This window comes from Carettochelys insculpta, chromosome 2, assembly GCF_033958435.1.
Source record: "Carettochelys insculpta isolate YL-2023 chromosome 2, ASM3395843v1, whole genome shotgun sequence".
Taxonomy (NCBI): domain Eukaryota; kingdom Metazoa; phylum Chordata; order Testudines; family Carettochelyidae; genus Carettochelys; species Carettochelys insculpta.
Genome location: NC_134138.1, coordinates 24225721 through 24242343, shown reverse-complemented (window position 1 = coordinate 24242343; position 16623 = coordinate 24225721).

The following is a 16623-nucleotide window of genomic DNA, read 5'->3' as shown; positions in this document are numbered from 1 at the left end:
CAGACACCAGCTGTAAATCAAGGTGCCGTGTTCCACACACAGGGCCAGATCTGTTGACGATAATGGGCTCTGATGGAACCAGTGGAGCAATGGGGATTTATTTCAGTTCAGAATTTGCCTCTTAGTTCACAAATTTGTGCTCTGTCAGCTGCAGATTTTGAAGGTATTTAGTCCCCTAAAGGTGATCAGAAATGCTTTGGTGCCTAACTCGCATTAAGAAGCTGGTCCCTAAATAGCAATCTGGGGACCTGGACACCTGACAGTAGGTTCTTCTGATTAAATTTCACACCCAGGTGTATGGAAAGTCAGGGCCCTGCCCAAGACAGTCAGCTATTCACTTGTGAGGCAATAATTCCTTTATGCCATATGATTAAACCATCCAGACTTATGAACAAGCATGAATCTATCATCTTTTTTTCCTACTGAATTTCTGCCCTTTGGGGCAGATCTCCTACATACTGTGAATAGGGTGACCATATTTCCCTATGTGAAATATGGGACACCTGCTAAATTGTTTGGAGTTAAGTGAATTCAATGGCAATCCATGAGACCTATGCAGTATAAACATTTAAAGTAACATTAAGTTGACTGAGCCCCATTTAAAAGTATACTATAACAAAAATAGGCAAAAATAAAAAACAGATGCCTACAATTGACTGGTTAATGCTCTATAAAAGTGCCTACCTTGTCCTAATCTTGCTGTTCTTCAGAGCGTGGGCTGGTAGTATGTGTGAAAGAGGTGCAGGAGGCAGGAGGCATGTGCGGGAGAGCTGGGGTAGTTGCTGGACTAAGGGCTGCGTGTGTGTGCTGGAGTCAGAATAGGAGGCTGGAAGTGGGGAGGAACCCTGGGGCTGGGTTCTGGAACAATGTAAACTATTTGATTTTTTTTGCATTTTTCCAGTTAATTTCACTGGAGTCAGTGGATTTACAACAGATGAACCCTAAGGCCATAGCTACACTAGCACCCCCCTTTCGAAAGGGGGATGCTAATAAGCCACTTCGGCAGATGCTAATGAGGCACTGCCATGCATATGCAGCACCTCATTAGCATAATGGTGTCTGCGTGTGTTTCAAAAGTGCTGCTTTCAAAATGCACACCACTGGTGTAGACGGGGGACTTTCAAAAGGACCCCCAGGATTTCAAAAGCCCCTTCTTCGCAAAACCAAATGGGAATAACCTAGTTGGGTCCAGTGATGGTATCTTCAGAATAGATACATGGACAAAGTTGGCAACGGGCCTTGTTGCAAGGAAAAGTTCCAGGACTGGTGTTCCTGCGGTATAGACTGTGATTGTTGGTGAGAATCCTCATAAGGTTGGGAGGTTGTCTGTGGGAGGGAACAGGCCTGTTACCTAGGGCCTTCTGGAGTGTGGCATCCTGATTAAGGATAGGTTGTAGGTCTTCAATAATGCGTTGCAGTGGTTTGAGTTGGGGACTGTAGGTGATGACCAGTGGTGTTCTGTTCTTGGCTTTTTTGGGCCTATCTCAGAGTAGCTGGTCTCTGGGTATTTGTCTGGCTCTGTCAATTTTTTTTTTATTTCTCCTGGTGGGTAATTTAGGTTTGTGAATATTTGGTAAAGATCTTGTAGTTTTCAGTCTCTGTCAGTAGGATCAGAGTAAATGCGATTGTATCTAAGGGCTTGACTGTAAACAATGGATCTAGCTGTGTGTGCAGGATGGAAGCTAGAAGTGTGTAGGTAGGTATGGTGGTCAGTGGGTTTGTGGTAGAATGTTGCACTGACCAGGACATCATTGATTCGTACTGCAGTGTCCAGGAAATGTATCTCTGACGTGGAGTAGTTGAGGCATAAGTTGATGGTGGGGTGCAGATTGTTAAAGTCTCTGTGGAATTCTTCTAGAGTCTCTATACCATGGGTCCAAATCATAAAGATGTCATCGATATATCGTAAGTAAAGGAGGGGACCATCCCTGATGTCACCACAGCCAATCTGGTGTCTGACCTCTGTAACTTTGGTCTCACCCACAATTATTTCCGATTTGGGGACAATTTTTACCTCCAGATTAGTAGAATTGCTATGGGCACCTCCATGGCCCCGCAATATGCTAATATATTTATGGCTGACCCGGAACAACAATTCCTCAGCTCTTGTCCCCTTTTGCCCCTCCTTTACTTATGATAAATCAATGACATGTTTATGAGTTGGGCTTAGTGCCCTTATGACATCTATAAGACGTTTCCTTTTCTTCAAGCACATTCAAGATTACCTGGGTTCTGTGTTTTTAAGTAGGAATCTTAAAAAAAAACAAGAAGCTTCATTGGGAGTTGCTTATATTTGAGGTAGTTTTGGCACTTAGTATTTGATGTTAAGTAGCTGTTTGAGATCTAAACCCATTCTTTTTGATAAGGAACACTTTTACTATGGGGGTCCCCAAGTTGAGTGTAAAGCTTGTTAACCAAGCTGCAAACTCTGTTGAGTTCAATCTCACAGGCAATTCCATCTAGGGTGGGTGTGGGAAGTCTTTTAATGCAGTCGTTGTCAACCAGGGGTATGCAGAGGTCGTACGGGGGTATGTCAACTCATCTAAATATTGGCCTAGTTTAACAACAGGCTACTTAAAAAACTCCAGCAAAGTCAGTACAAACTAAAATTTCATACAGTGACTTCTCTATACAGGTTGAATCTCTCTAGTCCACGACTCTTGGGACCTGACCATTCCCAAAAGAGATAATTTGCTTGACCACGGGAGTTCAATATTGTCTTGCAGCATTACTAAAACTTCCATTGTTTACTGGGATCTTAGAAGATATTTGGGAGTAAATTATAGCTAAATAACAGCACAGAGCACTGGTAGTCAGGGCCAGGGGCTGTAAACAAACTTTATGGGACCATGGGAAACTTGGCCACACCCATAAATGGCCATCTAGTTAAGTAAAATCATGCTGGATTATGGATATTGCTGGATGAGAGTGTTCTGGACTAGGGAGGTTCAACCTATACTGATATCTATAATATGCATTGCAATGTAAGTACAACATTTATGTTATAATTGATTTATTTTATAGCTATATAGTAATGATTAGAAAACAAGCAATTCTTCAGTAATAATGGGCTCTGACAATTTTGTATTTTTGTCTGATTTTGTAAGCAAGTAGATTTTAAGTGAAGTGAAGCTTGTGGTATGCAAGACAAATCAGAGTCCTAAAAGGGATACCGTACTCTGAAAAGGTCGAGATGCCTTGTTGTATGGATGGACCTGTGAATGCTCTAATTGACTCTGATAGAAAGTTATGGCTTGTATATCAAGTATCTACCTGTTAACAGTGCAAACAGAATTCTGTTCTTTCTCTCAGAACATGGCATTTAGAACAGTTTTGAAAAGCTTTAACACTTCCTTTATTTTTTAGATGTGATATGATTCAGAAGCACCTAGATAAATTTCATGCCTCACTTCCTCACATGTAAAATGGGGGTAATATTTTCCTGTTTCATAGACTGTTGCGTGGCTAAGGCACTCAGATATTTTGATGAGGACAGTTTCAGTATCTTTGTCCTAGACAGGCAGTGGATAATTTCACTATGGCTGTGCTTAAAAAACCTGGGGCTTCATTCTGACTCAGTTATATTGTCTATCTCATGTCTGAAATGACAGTGTCGTGCATGACAGATTAAAAACTCCCTACCCCAAAATATATATAAACACTCAACAGAGCAATTTTGATTAGTTTGCAACCATTCACTCACACCAATCTGAACATCAAAGGTGAGTCTACACTAGAACACAACATTGATGTAGCAAGCACAGCTTCGAAATAGCGTACACCGTGTCTGCACATGGCGCATGCTACTTCGAAGTTGAAATCGATGTTAGATGGCGAGACGTTGAAATCGCTATTCCTATAAGAAGATGGGAATAGCGCCCTACGGTGATGTCTCACATCGACGTAGGACGCGTGTAGACATTCCGTGTCCTGCTACTTCGAAAGAGCAGGGTCCGCCATGGCGGCAATCAGCTGTTAGGCGGAGATGTGCTGTCCAGCCCCTGCAGGGCTCTGTGATCTCGGTGCCCAGCGGCTCTTCAAGCTGCACAGACACGGAAAACCTGTAGCAGGAAGCTGAGACTGTGCAGGCAGCAGCTGTGCCACGAGGCACCCCTGCATAGCCCAGAGACCAGATGGCAGCCCGCCAGGCCCCCCAAGCACCCCCAGGGGTCTCCCCCGGGCCATCCCAGGGCTCTCAGGCCTCCAGCCAGTGGGGCAGGAAGCAGGGCCCTTCTGGGACTGATTCTGAGCTCCGTGACCTGCTGGGGCTCCACGTAATAGGGAGCAAGCGGTGGAATGCAGAAGCATTTGACCAACTGGCCAAGGGCCTTACTGCCCAGGGTCTCCCTGCCTGTACTCCTGACCACTCCTGAGTGGCCTCCTGCTTGTCTAAGTGGAGCGCAAGGCCATCCTGGGCCCCTGGGACACCACCTCCCACACACCCCCGGCCATCCTTGACACTGCTGCTGAGGAGCCCCAGCAGGACACGGAGCCAGAGCTGGGACCAGAGCTCAGCCCTGCACCCCCCACCAGGGCCGGAGCTGGGACCATCCACCCCAGCATCCGAATGGTGCAGCAAGGAGGGGGAGCTGGTGCTGGACATCCCCTTCCGCAGCTCCATCTGGGCATCTGCCTGACAGGCCTACCCCGACCGTGTGGTGGACTGTCAGGTACATACCCCACAGGGCACTCCCCCCCAGGGCCTGGGGTGGGGGCACCATACATGATGAGGGAGTCCCCACATCCCCAGCAGACCCCGGCACACCAAGGCCCGGGCAGATCATGACCCAGGGATGGTGCCACAGCTAAAAGTGCTTGTCAGCACCCTCACATGAGGACAGCACTGCTCCCTGCCCTGGGGCGGGGTGAGAGAGGAGGGGGCAGACCACATGAAGGGGCCACTGCACACACTGATGGGGATGGGGACCAGATGCTCACAGAGGGATAGGGGTTGTGGGCCATGGGGCAGGACTCAGTACTCACAGCCTCCCTCTCTCCTCCCCACCTGTTTCCACAGCTGCATCATCCAATGGCCAGGACAGCATGGCACCATCCCTGATGCTGGACAGCCCCCCCAGATCCCCAGACTATGATTGCCTGGGGGCACCGCTGGGACCAGGACAGGCCCATCCCCGCCAGGGCCAAAGGTGCACCACCCTGGACCCCGAGATGGCCACTGCCTTCCGGCGCCAGGTGAACATCATGGAGCAGAGGCTCCACTTCAATGAGCGGGAGGCCACCTGGCACTGGGAGGCCTGGCGGGATTTCACAGCCACCTTCATTCAACAGGGTGGCCACCAGCTTTGAGGAGCTGGTGGCCCAGCTGAACCCCCTCCCCGCCCTCTGTACTGCTCTCCCTGCAGCCCCACCTGATGTCCTGTCTGCTGTCACACCTGACATCCCACTGGCTGCCCTGCTTGCCAGTCCCCCAGGGCAGGAGCCTGCTGGGGCCAATGACCGGGTCGAGGACCCACCCTAGCCATATCTCCCCATCTTCCCAGCCCCCAGCTGGCTGAGGCGGAGGACCAGCGACCTGGACATGGTGGGGATCATGCCCATCCACCCCTGCCCCGGAGTGATGGGCCAATGTCTGGCCCGTCCACTTCCCCCCCATGAAAATAGTTACCCCCCTGTGTATATAGTTATCCTCCCCATGTACATAGTTAGTTATGATGGTTATGTTCCATACTCAGAGGCAAGCTTTATGGTTGTTTAACAAGTAATCAGTTTTATTTTTCAAAACCCCCCATATTACCTGTGCTTTTGGTGGGGGTGGTGTGCGGGTGGTGGGGCTAGTGTGCGTGTGATGGGGATGGTGAGCAGTTGGTGGGGGTGGTGTGTAGGAGGCCCACCAGAGATGTCCTGGTGGTGCTCACTGAGCCCCCTGATCAAAGTACTCCTGCAGGGCCTCCTGGACCTGGGCCCCCTCCTGGTGGGCCTGGGGAGCTAGGGGTGGCAGCTGGCTGGGGGTAGCCCATTCTGGCCTCAAGTGCCCAGGCCTGCACGAAGGCCTCCCGCTTGCTTTCCACCAGATTGTGGAGTATGCAGCAGGCACCCACAACTTGGGGGACGTGTGGCCCACGTCCAGGTGGGCCAGGAGGCACTGCTACCAGAACTTCAGGCGCCTGAAGGCCCACTTGACCACCTGCTGGGGGTGGTTCAGCTGGGCATTGTAGAGCTCCTGGATGGCATTGAGGTGGCCTGTTTAGGGGCGCATAAGCCAGGGCTGGAGAGGGTAGGCTGCATCTGCCACAAAGTGGAGGGATACAGTGGTGTCCCCCAGAGGGATTTCCCTCTGGGGGATGTAGGTCCCCACCTCCAGCCGGTAGCATAGTACCGAATTGCAGAACATGCGAGCTTCATGGGTGCAGCTGGGCCAGCCCACATATGCATCCTGGAAGCAGCCGCGGCTGTCCACCATGGCCTGCAGGACCATCGAGTGGTAGCCCTTCCTGTTCATATAGTGCCTGCCACTGTGGTCCGGGGCGTGGATGGGCATGTGGGTCCCATCGAGGGCCCTGAAACAGTTTGGGTACCCCCATGGCAGTGAATCCTGTGATGGCCGTGTCCAGGTCCCTGACTTGGATGACCCCCTGCAGCAGCACGGTGTTGAGTGCATTCACCATCTGTGGGGAGGGGACATGGGCACCAGTGAGGGTGTGCAGAGTGCGCCCTACCCCCCTCAGGCCCCTCTCCCCAGGCCCTCCTCCCTCCCCGGCCCCCACCTGGCCCCATCTCCACAGGACCCTCTCCCTGCCCCCCTGCCCCCCAGGGGGTGCATGCTCAGGCCTCCTTATCTCCATCACAACAGCCCTGACTGTGGCCTTGCCTACTCCGAACTGATGGTCCACAGAGCGGTAGCTGTCTGGAGTGGCCAGCTTCCAGAAAGCTATTGCAACACTCTTCTCAATGGGGAGGGCACCCCACATCCGTGTATACTGTTGCCTCAGGGTGGGGGTAAGCCACTGGCAGAGCTCCATGAAGGTCTGCCGGCTCATGCGGAAGTTCTGCAGCCACTGGTTGTCATCCCACTCCCCCATGACCAGGGGCTCCCACCACTTGGAGCTGGTGCGGTAGCTCCAGAGCCGGCGAGACCCCGATGGGGTAGGGGAGCAGGATGGCCTGATGATCCAAGGGCGTCACCTTGTGCCCCCAGGGAGGGCTCCCCAGTCTAGTATGGCACCTGCCCTGGGGGAGGCGGCTTGGAGGGCTTCCAGCTGCTGCTGGACGTCCATATCTGCAGGCTTGAGGTCTAAGAGGCTTGTGTCACCAACGCAGGACTCGTGCAATGCAGGCCAAGTGTGTCTGGGAGTGGCCTTTTAAGGGAGAGGCATGCTGTTGCCCCAGAAAGGCTACTGCACCCTGTGACCTCATCCGCGGGCTTTCCTGGCCCCTTATTTCGAAAGGGGCCACTTGTATGTGTGGACGCTCCCTTTCCGCATCCGGGGAGGCCCCTTTCAATGTAGCGCAGTGCCACTTTGATGTTCAATGTTGACAGTGCTGGGCCTGGAGGATGTGTAGACACTATGCGTTGACGTAGCATATTTCAATGTTGCTACTTCGAAATATGCTACTTTGACGTAGCGTGCTAGTGTGGACATAGTCCACGTGATAAAAGCACAGGACAAGATTCTGATCTCCATAAGACTGGTCCAAATAAGGAGTAACTGGCCTAACTCAGGAATAACTTCACTTACATCAATGATGTATGTCATTGACTCAAAGCCTGTCTGAGATCAGAATTGGGCATGTGGCCTTGAATTATAATTTGCAGAGAACAAAGTCTTTTACATAAGTCATATAGCTCAAAAATATTTACACTTAAAATAATCCTCTATGAATAGTGCATTGGCTGGTGTTGCTGGAAGCCTCTGATGTAGGATCTATCCAAATTCATCTCTCCTATATTCTGGGCCTTCCAGCGCAGTTGTCTAAAAGTAAATTAGAGCAGTGCGTAACTCCCAGCATAGTGGAATCTGGTGATAGAAGCCATATGTGCAATTACACTTACATATAAGAGGGATGAGTTAAAAGTGCTGGCCAGACATTTAATGATATTTTCTTAATCTTCAGCAGCTGCTATCAGAGATACAGGGCTCATGAACCAACAGAGCAAGCTTCCAATATAGAGGCCCAGCAGCCAAGAGAGTATGCTTGTCACTCCAGAACAATCAGCTCCTTGCCTCTGGAACTATTTGGAGCATCACATTGATAGCCACCGAGTTTCACACAGGTTCGTAGTATGTAGCATTACTCACAAGAGCCACAATAGTGGGAATTCATTGTTTCATTTACTCGAGCATATTGACATTTAAACAGAGTGACGGGAAATATTTAGTTCTCTATATATTTATAATATATTTATATGTATATATATAATTCTCGCTCAAAATGACTGAACAAGTAATATTACTTTATTGACTACAATTGGTGAATAATGTAGTAAAAGCATCTTGATTGGTTAATAACTTAGATTAGTTAATAATTTAATCATCCAGTGTATTTCTGTCGTGCTGCAAAGAGCCAAAGAGGAAAATTAAAGAATCACATGTGTTTTGTGAGCCTCAGTCTGAGTATCACTGCTCTATTTAATCTCTGCCATGTTGTGTCTCTAACAGCAGCTGCATTGCTGTGATTGTGCAGTTTCATACACCACAGCTTCAAAATTCACCTAACAACAACAACAAAACTGCAAAACAGATGTCAATTTTATCCATGGAGACTGTGAAGTTCTCAATCCAATTTTACAAACACAACCAAAAGTTCCTTGCCTCTGTTACTAACAACAGTTCAGATGACTAAAATTGAAATCCTTATGCAGACATAACCAGGTTTTCACCTATTTTGCATTTTCTTTAACATAAGAACAGCCACACTGGGTCAGACTAAAGGTCCATCCAGCCCAGTATCCTGTCTGCCAACAGTGGCCAATGCCAGACGTCCCAGAGGGAGTGAACAGAATAGGTAATCAAGGGTGCGTCTACACTAGAAGCTAACTTTGGAGTTAGGCACTACATCAAAGTAGCCGGCAGAGAGTCTATGCACATTTTTTCCCCTTAATTTGACAATAACTTTGAAGTAGGGAGCCCAACTTCGAAGTCCTTACTCCATTCCCAGGAATGGAGTAGTGACCTGCTTCCAAGTTTAACTTGGAAGTAGGGTGTGTATAGACTCTCAACTTCAAAGTTGTACTTCAAAGTAAGCAACTTCAAAGTTATTTTTGTAGTGTAGACACAGCCTGAGTGATCCCTCTCTTGGCATCCATTTCCAGCCTCTGACAAACAGAGATTAGGGACACCATTCCTACCCATCCTGGCTTATAGCCATGGATGGACCTAACCTCCATGAATTTATCTAGCTCTTTTTTGAACCCTGTTTGAGTCCTAGTCTTCTGGCAAGGAGTTTCCACTGGCCTACTCTGCACTGTGTGAAGAGTTCTTTACTTTCTACATTGGCTTCTGCTGGGGCAATGAAACAAGATTTTTCACAGAAGGGTGGTCTTGTGATTAAAGCATTGAACTGAGTTTGAGGGAACCTCTGTTTAGTCCCTGCGATAAAATTCTTGTGTGACTTTGCTTCCATCATTTAATTTCTCTGTGACTCAGTTCTTCATCTGTAAAATGGAGATAATACCTTTGAACATATTTTCTATTTAAGCCGAAAGCTTTTTGGGAAAGAGATTATGTCTTAATGGCTATGTCTACACTAGCACCCCGCTTTTGAAAGGGGGATACTGATGAGACACTTTGGGATACGCTAATGAGGTGCTGCAATGAATATGCAGCATCTCATTAGCATAATGGTGGCCTCAACACTTCAAAAGCGCTGCTTTCAATCGCGCATGGCTCATCTATACCAGGTCCTTTTCTAAAGGACCCTGCACACTTCAAAATCCCCTTATTCCTATTGGTTATAGGAATAAGGGGATATCAAAGTGTGCGGGGACCTTTCGAAAAGGACCCCATGCACACGAGCCACACGTGATTGAAAGTGGCATTTTTGACCTGCCGTGACCGCCATTATGCTAATGAGACACTGCATATTCATTGCAGCGCCTCATTAGCATCCCCCTTTTGAAAGGAGGGTGCTAGTGTGGACATAGCCAATGTGTTTGTACAGTACCTCTGACACAGGGGTGCTGATATTGGCTGGAGGCAACTAGGCACTGCTACAGCATTCTAAATAGCATAACTAAATAGTGACGCAGTGTTCTATCAACCCAGAGAGAGAAAAATGTGAGCATTCTTTTGTATAATGGAAGGGAGGAAATCTTACTCCGATACATGTGTATGTGTAAAGCTCTCAGCAGTAAAGAACACAGTTTAAATGCCATGTGAGGGAAGGCCTGGAAGTAGGGTAATACTTCTGGAGGCTGAAAGCTAATTCTTTTGATGATAAATTGGGATTGTCTAGATGATTAATAACTGTGTGAGATTATGAACTTGCTGGTCTGTCTCAGGCTGTGTGAAAGGGGTCACTCACTGCAGAGCAATCAGGCAGTGCCAAGTTTCTTCTTTACTGGCAGCCATCCTTGTCCTGTGAGGGTTCTGCTACACAGCTCCCCTCCCAGCTCTTGCATTCTATCCCACATGCTTCAGCATGTATGAATAATCCAGCAAAAGTGTAGGCTTCTGGGGTAGGTAAGGAGTGTATCATTCCTAAACGTATAATATGGATTACAGAAACACCTGTCCCCCTTAATTCTCTGGCCTGGGGAAGCCTTTTATACTGCTGTGTTATCAGAACATCCATGTCTGGCCTGCTCACACAGCCCTTAGCATGTAAATTCACTCCCAGATAAACACATGAACAGTCTGAGCAGTCCCTCATGAATGACATACTGGGTGACACTTACAAATTGCTTGTCCCAGCCTTGTCTCCCTCTTGTACTGCTCAATACAAGTTCATAGGGGGTGCGCCTACACTAGCTGGCTACTTCGAAGTAGCTGGCACAACGTCGAAATAGTACACGTCGCGTCTATTTGCACTGTGTGCTAGTTTGATGTTGAAATTGACGTTAGGCGGTGAGACGTCAAAATTGCTATTCCTATCCGAAGATGGGAATAGCGCCCTACTTCGACGTTCAACGTCAAAGTAGGGCATGTGTAGATGATCTGCATCTTGCTACGTCGAAATAGTGGGGTCCTCCATGGCAGCCATCAGCTGAGGGGTTGGGAGACGCTCTGTCCAGTCCCTGCAGGGCTCTATGGTCGTTGTGTGCAGCAGCCCTTAGCCCAGGGTTTCTGGCTGCTTCTGCTGCTGCTGCTGCTGTGCTTCAGCTGGGAGTCCATGCTGCGTGCATGGGGTCTGCAACTGGTTGTCAGCTCTGTGGATCTCATGCTGTGCAGGCTGAGTGTGTCTGGGAGGGGCCCTTTAAGGGAGCAGCTTGGGGCTTTGCTGGCCCCTTATTTCAACAGGGAGTGCTTGTGTGTGTGGACGCTCTGCATTTCCTTCCGGGGCGGCTCCTTTCGATGTTTTCCGTCACTAGTTCGATGTTGAACATCGATGGCATAAGCCCTGGAGGATGTGTAGACGATACGTGTTGAAGTAGCCTATTTCAACGTTCTTACGTCAAAATAGGCTACTTCGACGTAGTGTGCTAGTATAGACGTAACCAGGAAGTCTGTTATTCATCAAAGGAAAATGATAATGCACTAGTCCTACTAGCCCAAATGGAGGTTCCCATACACTTTAATCCAAATGCATCGATTAAGATAAAAACAATAAGATATATTTATTTACTACAGAAGGAAATATTTTAAGTGATTACAAGTGATGAAGCATAAGAGTCAGGATTGGTTACAAAGAACATAAAAAAAGTAAAATGCAAGTTACTACCTCAGTTAACAAATTAAGAGAACTTAAAAAGAAACAAGAAAGGGTTGTCTCACCATAAGCGTGCAGCAGTCTGCCAGGATCATCCCTCCCACAGTTTAATTATGGTACTGTTTGTCATTTGAGTGTTGTCGATGCTGTGAGCAGAGAGGGACAGAAGTGAAGTGAAGGCTACTCTCTCTCCTTTTCGTGTCTCTTTCTCCTCTTTAAGGATTATCCCCAGTTGGTGTGCAGGTGTGTAGTGAGTCAGTATGGCCTCCTGCTGACTCAGAGGCAGAGGAGGCTGTGCAGAGGCCCTGGTGGGTGGGCCCGGAGCCAGAACACCAGTGGCCTGCCCCTCAGAGGGCGGGGCCCAGGGCTAGAAGAGCCAAGGGCAGGGCTCGGGACCCATTAAAGCCTGGGCCTCCGGGCAGGGAAGAGGCGCCTGCACGAGCTCCCCAGCGCCAAGGGCAGAGGGCCTGTTGCCGCCCGGCCGGGCCGGAGGAGCAAGCCCCCAGCGGCCCCGAACAACCACAGATCCAGATGCCCCAGGGGGACTACCCGGACTTCCCAGACCTGCCAGGACCCTCACGCCGGCGGAGACCCCTCGCCTTGGAGGAAGCCCCGGACGCGGCCAGACCGGCGAGGGTGAGCGACAACAAGGCCCCAGGAGCGGCCTGCCCCAGAGTCCCGGCGGACCGCTGCAGCCCCCAGGCCCAGGATCGCCTCGGGCCCACCGTGCTACCACCGCCCGACTATCCCAATGACATCGACATGAGTGACAGGCCGGAGCCCCCGAAGGTGGACAATTTGGAGGAGACCGACCCCGCGGGACCCCCTGACCAGATGGACTGGGACCTTCCCCCGGTGGAGGCAGAGGTAGGAAGTGGCCCGGGGAATGACGCTGCCGAACCCATGGCAGTGTGTTGCGGCCTGGATCCCCACTGCCGTGGTCGTGTGTGAGCGACCCCCAGGGCCCCGGGGCGTGTTGCAGTGGAGTGGGAGGGCCTGCGACCCCCTACCCCCACTCCTTGACAGGGCCAGCCCATGCTGGGCCTGTGCTCAAACCCTTGTACTGCTGCCCAGCCCTGAACTGAGGGCTGGGCCTGTACTGTGTTACCATTGTGAACTGCTGCCAGCCCTGAACTGAGGGCTGGGCCTGGATTGTATTGCGACGGTGTTATAACGCTTTTTTTTTATTGCTGCCCCGCCCTAGGCCAAGGGCTGGGCGTCCCAGGACTCCTATAAGGTGAAGAGTAGTTTTTTGTGGACATGTGGACTGGCCCTGTGAAGAAATATAAATGTCTTATTCACATCTTCTCCCTGGCTGGAGAGTGACCACTTAAACAAGTGGTAGCCCTTTAATACCTGGCTGGGGCCAGTGTGTCTGCCTCTGAAAAAACTAGCTTATAATTGTTATGCAGAATATTTCATTAGCAATCACATGTAGAATCTTGCTGTTTCACATAGCATGTTGCTACACCTAATCCAAGAGGCTGGTGATATTCAGCAGATTGTGACTTTTCAAATAACACATCACAAGGCATAATTTATACCAAATGTATCGTAATCTTGTAAAAGTGAACAAAATTATAATGACCATTACAAGGGGGTTCTGGTTCTAGCCCCTAAATTAAGATCTGAGGATCCTGACCCCTGCCCTTGACTTCCCCTGCCCTTGGTCAGCTTCTGTATTCTGCACTCATCCAGATTGTTTAGGGTACCCAGACCCACCTTTTCCTTTGGGTTCTGATCCAGGGTCATGTGTAAGCTCTTATCTCCTTCACCAACAAACTGCCCTACCACTGCTTCCCTGGATCACTTTCTATCACACTCCTCTTTTCCAACAGGTAAAATACCCAGAATAAAAGATAAAGTCTGAGCCCTTCTGAGACTCACAAGTCTTTTCCACTTAAGTTTTACACCATCATAATAGCCACCTCTAAGGCAGCAGGAGCTCATAATGCAGGTGACTTCACCTTCATTCTCTGTCTGCTGCCTCCCTGAGCTGGACTACTCTCCTCTTAAGCTCCTCCTCCAAACTGTGCATTCTTCTTAGGTGTGGTGGGGTTGCTTGGTACCAGAGCATCTCCTTAACTCCTTCTTTACCAGTGCAGGGTTTATATACTCTGGGACAAGCTGCAAATTCCATTCCAAGCCTGTTGCTTTCAGTTTCCTGTGGTGTGGTGTGTTCCTCCATGTTGTGTTAAAAAGTCGAAAGGTGGGTGACAAAAGAACATCACTAGAGGGTAGCTCACTTTTAAGTACCTAATAATTAGAAATCTGTTCACTCTAGGCAAAAGACTGGTCTCTGCTGAGAAGAAATGGTTTAGTGAAGGGAGGCTGTCTCAGCTTGTTGCTCTGTTTTGAGTGAATTACTTATTTATGGATTTCAGAATGTTTTTGCTCAAAATATAATTGGCATCTCAGTTAGATGTGTGAGTATTTATCAATTACACTTTTACTGCTGTACTTCTGGATGATTTTTAATTGCTTGGTGTAACCAGACATCCTAGGCGAAGATTCCTGCTTAAAAGTAACATTTCATTCAGGATGTATGAATATTAACATTTTTTCCAAGCTCCTTGGCAGGTTGCTAGAACCAAGGTTGAAATAGATTTAGATAGTGCTTATGATTTATTCATTATTTTCTCTATAAAACTGTTCTTAGAATAAAATATGTAATTTAATCAGTTGTACAAATAGTTGCAATAGGATGAAAGAGCAACGAAGGGTCCTGTGGCACCTTGTAGACTAACAGAAAAGTTTTGAGCATGAGCTATCGTGAGCACAGACTCACTTTCTTTTACAATTTCATTTTTAAAGGAAGGGTGCTGAGTAATAGTCAGGTTGACAAAATGATTTTTTTTTTAATTTGTTTTCAGGTTTAGCTTAGACATAAGGGCTGGGTCTACACTTGCCTCCAACTTCAAAGGGGGCATGTTAATCAGGATGATGGGAGATTAGTAATGAAGTGCTGTGGTGAATATGCAGCAATTGGTTAGGCTAATTCTCCCCCATGGCAACTTTGAAGTGTCAAACTTTGAAGTGCCGGCATGCGTGTAGCAGCGGCCCTTTGAAGTGCCTGTGCTATTTTGAAGTGCCTTTGCTCCTCAAAATGTTGGGACGTAAAGACACTTCAAAGTAGCATGGGCACTTCACAGGGCCTGCGGCTACATGCATGCCGGCACTTGGAAGTTTGACACTTCGAAGTTGCTGAGGGGGAGAATTAGCCTAATGAAGTGCTCTGTATTCACCACAGCACTTTATTAGTAATCTCCAATTACCCTGATTAATATACCCCTTTTGAAGTTGGGGGCAAGTGTAGACAAGCCCAAGAGGTCATAAACATCCCCCAGAGCAATTCTAGAAACCCAAAGTAATCTGCTGGTCCCTCCAGCAGTACTGCTACTGAACATATATCAGATGGGATATAAGCACATAAGAAGGGCCATACTATGTCAGACCAAAGGTCCATCTAGCCCAGTATCCTGTCTTCTGATTGTGCCCAATACCAGGTGCTACTGAGGGAATGAACAGAACAGGTAATCATCAAGTGATCTCTCCCCTGTTGCCCATTCCGAGTTTCTGGCAAACAGAGGCTACAGACAGCATGGTTAATAGCAATTGATGGACCTATCCTCCATAAAATTATCTAGTTCTAGTTACCCTTTTGGTGTTCACAACATTTGCTGGCAAAAAAGATTCCACAGGTTATGTGTTATGTGAAGAAATACTTCCATGTGTTTGTTTTAAACCTGATACCTATTAATTTCTTTTGGTGACCTCTAGTCCTTTTCTGTATGCTTTCTAAAGCAATGTAGTAGTAGTAGCATCCTTCAGTCTACATAGACTATGGATCGCGCCCTTCATAGTTCCATTTGAGATCATCATTTGCAGCGTCGACTGTGACTGTGAAGGTCCACATGAGAGTGACAGTCCTTGCTGCATCTGTTGCATGTGTAATGTGTGTCTGGCAGGTCCTTACTGTGCTTTCTGTGGGCTCGCTGCTCCTCTGCTAGCTGTCTGATCTTCATCTCACCCTTCTGAAGGCCCTTGTGTCGTTCCTGCCTCCATCTGCTATGATCATCTGCCAGCTCCTCCCAGCTGTCCGGCTCGATGTCTACCTCCCTGAGGTCCCTCTTGCAAACATCTTTGTAGTGCAATTGAGGGCATCCAGGAGGTCTTTTGCCAGAGGCTTGCTCGCCATACAGGATGTCTCTTGGGATCCTTCTATCATTCATCCTGTGGACGCGCCCAAGCCAGCGGACCCGCCTCTGCCTGAGGAGGGTGTGCATGGTTGGGATTCCAGCTTGCTCAAGGACGGCGGTGTTGGACACTCTGTCCTTCCATGATATTCCAAGGCTGTGCCTGAGGCAGTGCAAGTGGAAGACATTTAGCTTTTTTTTCTGGCGGGCATACAGGGTCCAAGACTCGCTGCCGTAAAGGAGGGTGCTGAGGATGCAGGCTCTGTAGACTTGCATTTTGGTGTGGGTGTACAACTTGATGTTATTCCACACTTTCTTGCTGAGTCTGGACAGAGCTATGGTTGCTTTTCCGATCCTCCTATTTAGCTCAGTGTCCAATGACAGGGTGTCAGTGATGGTGGACCCGAGGTAAATGAACTCATGGACGACTTCTAACATATAGTTGTCAATGCTGATTGATGGAGGTTCAGCAATGTCCTGATCAAGTACGTTTGTCTTCTTTAGGATGATGGAAAGCCTGAAGTCCTTGCATGCTTTGGAGAACTGATCCAGCAGTTTCTGAAGCTGGTCTTCTGTGTGTGACACTACAGCAGCGTCATCC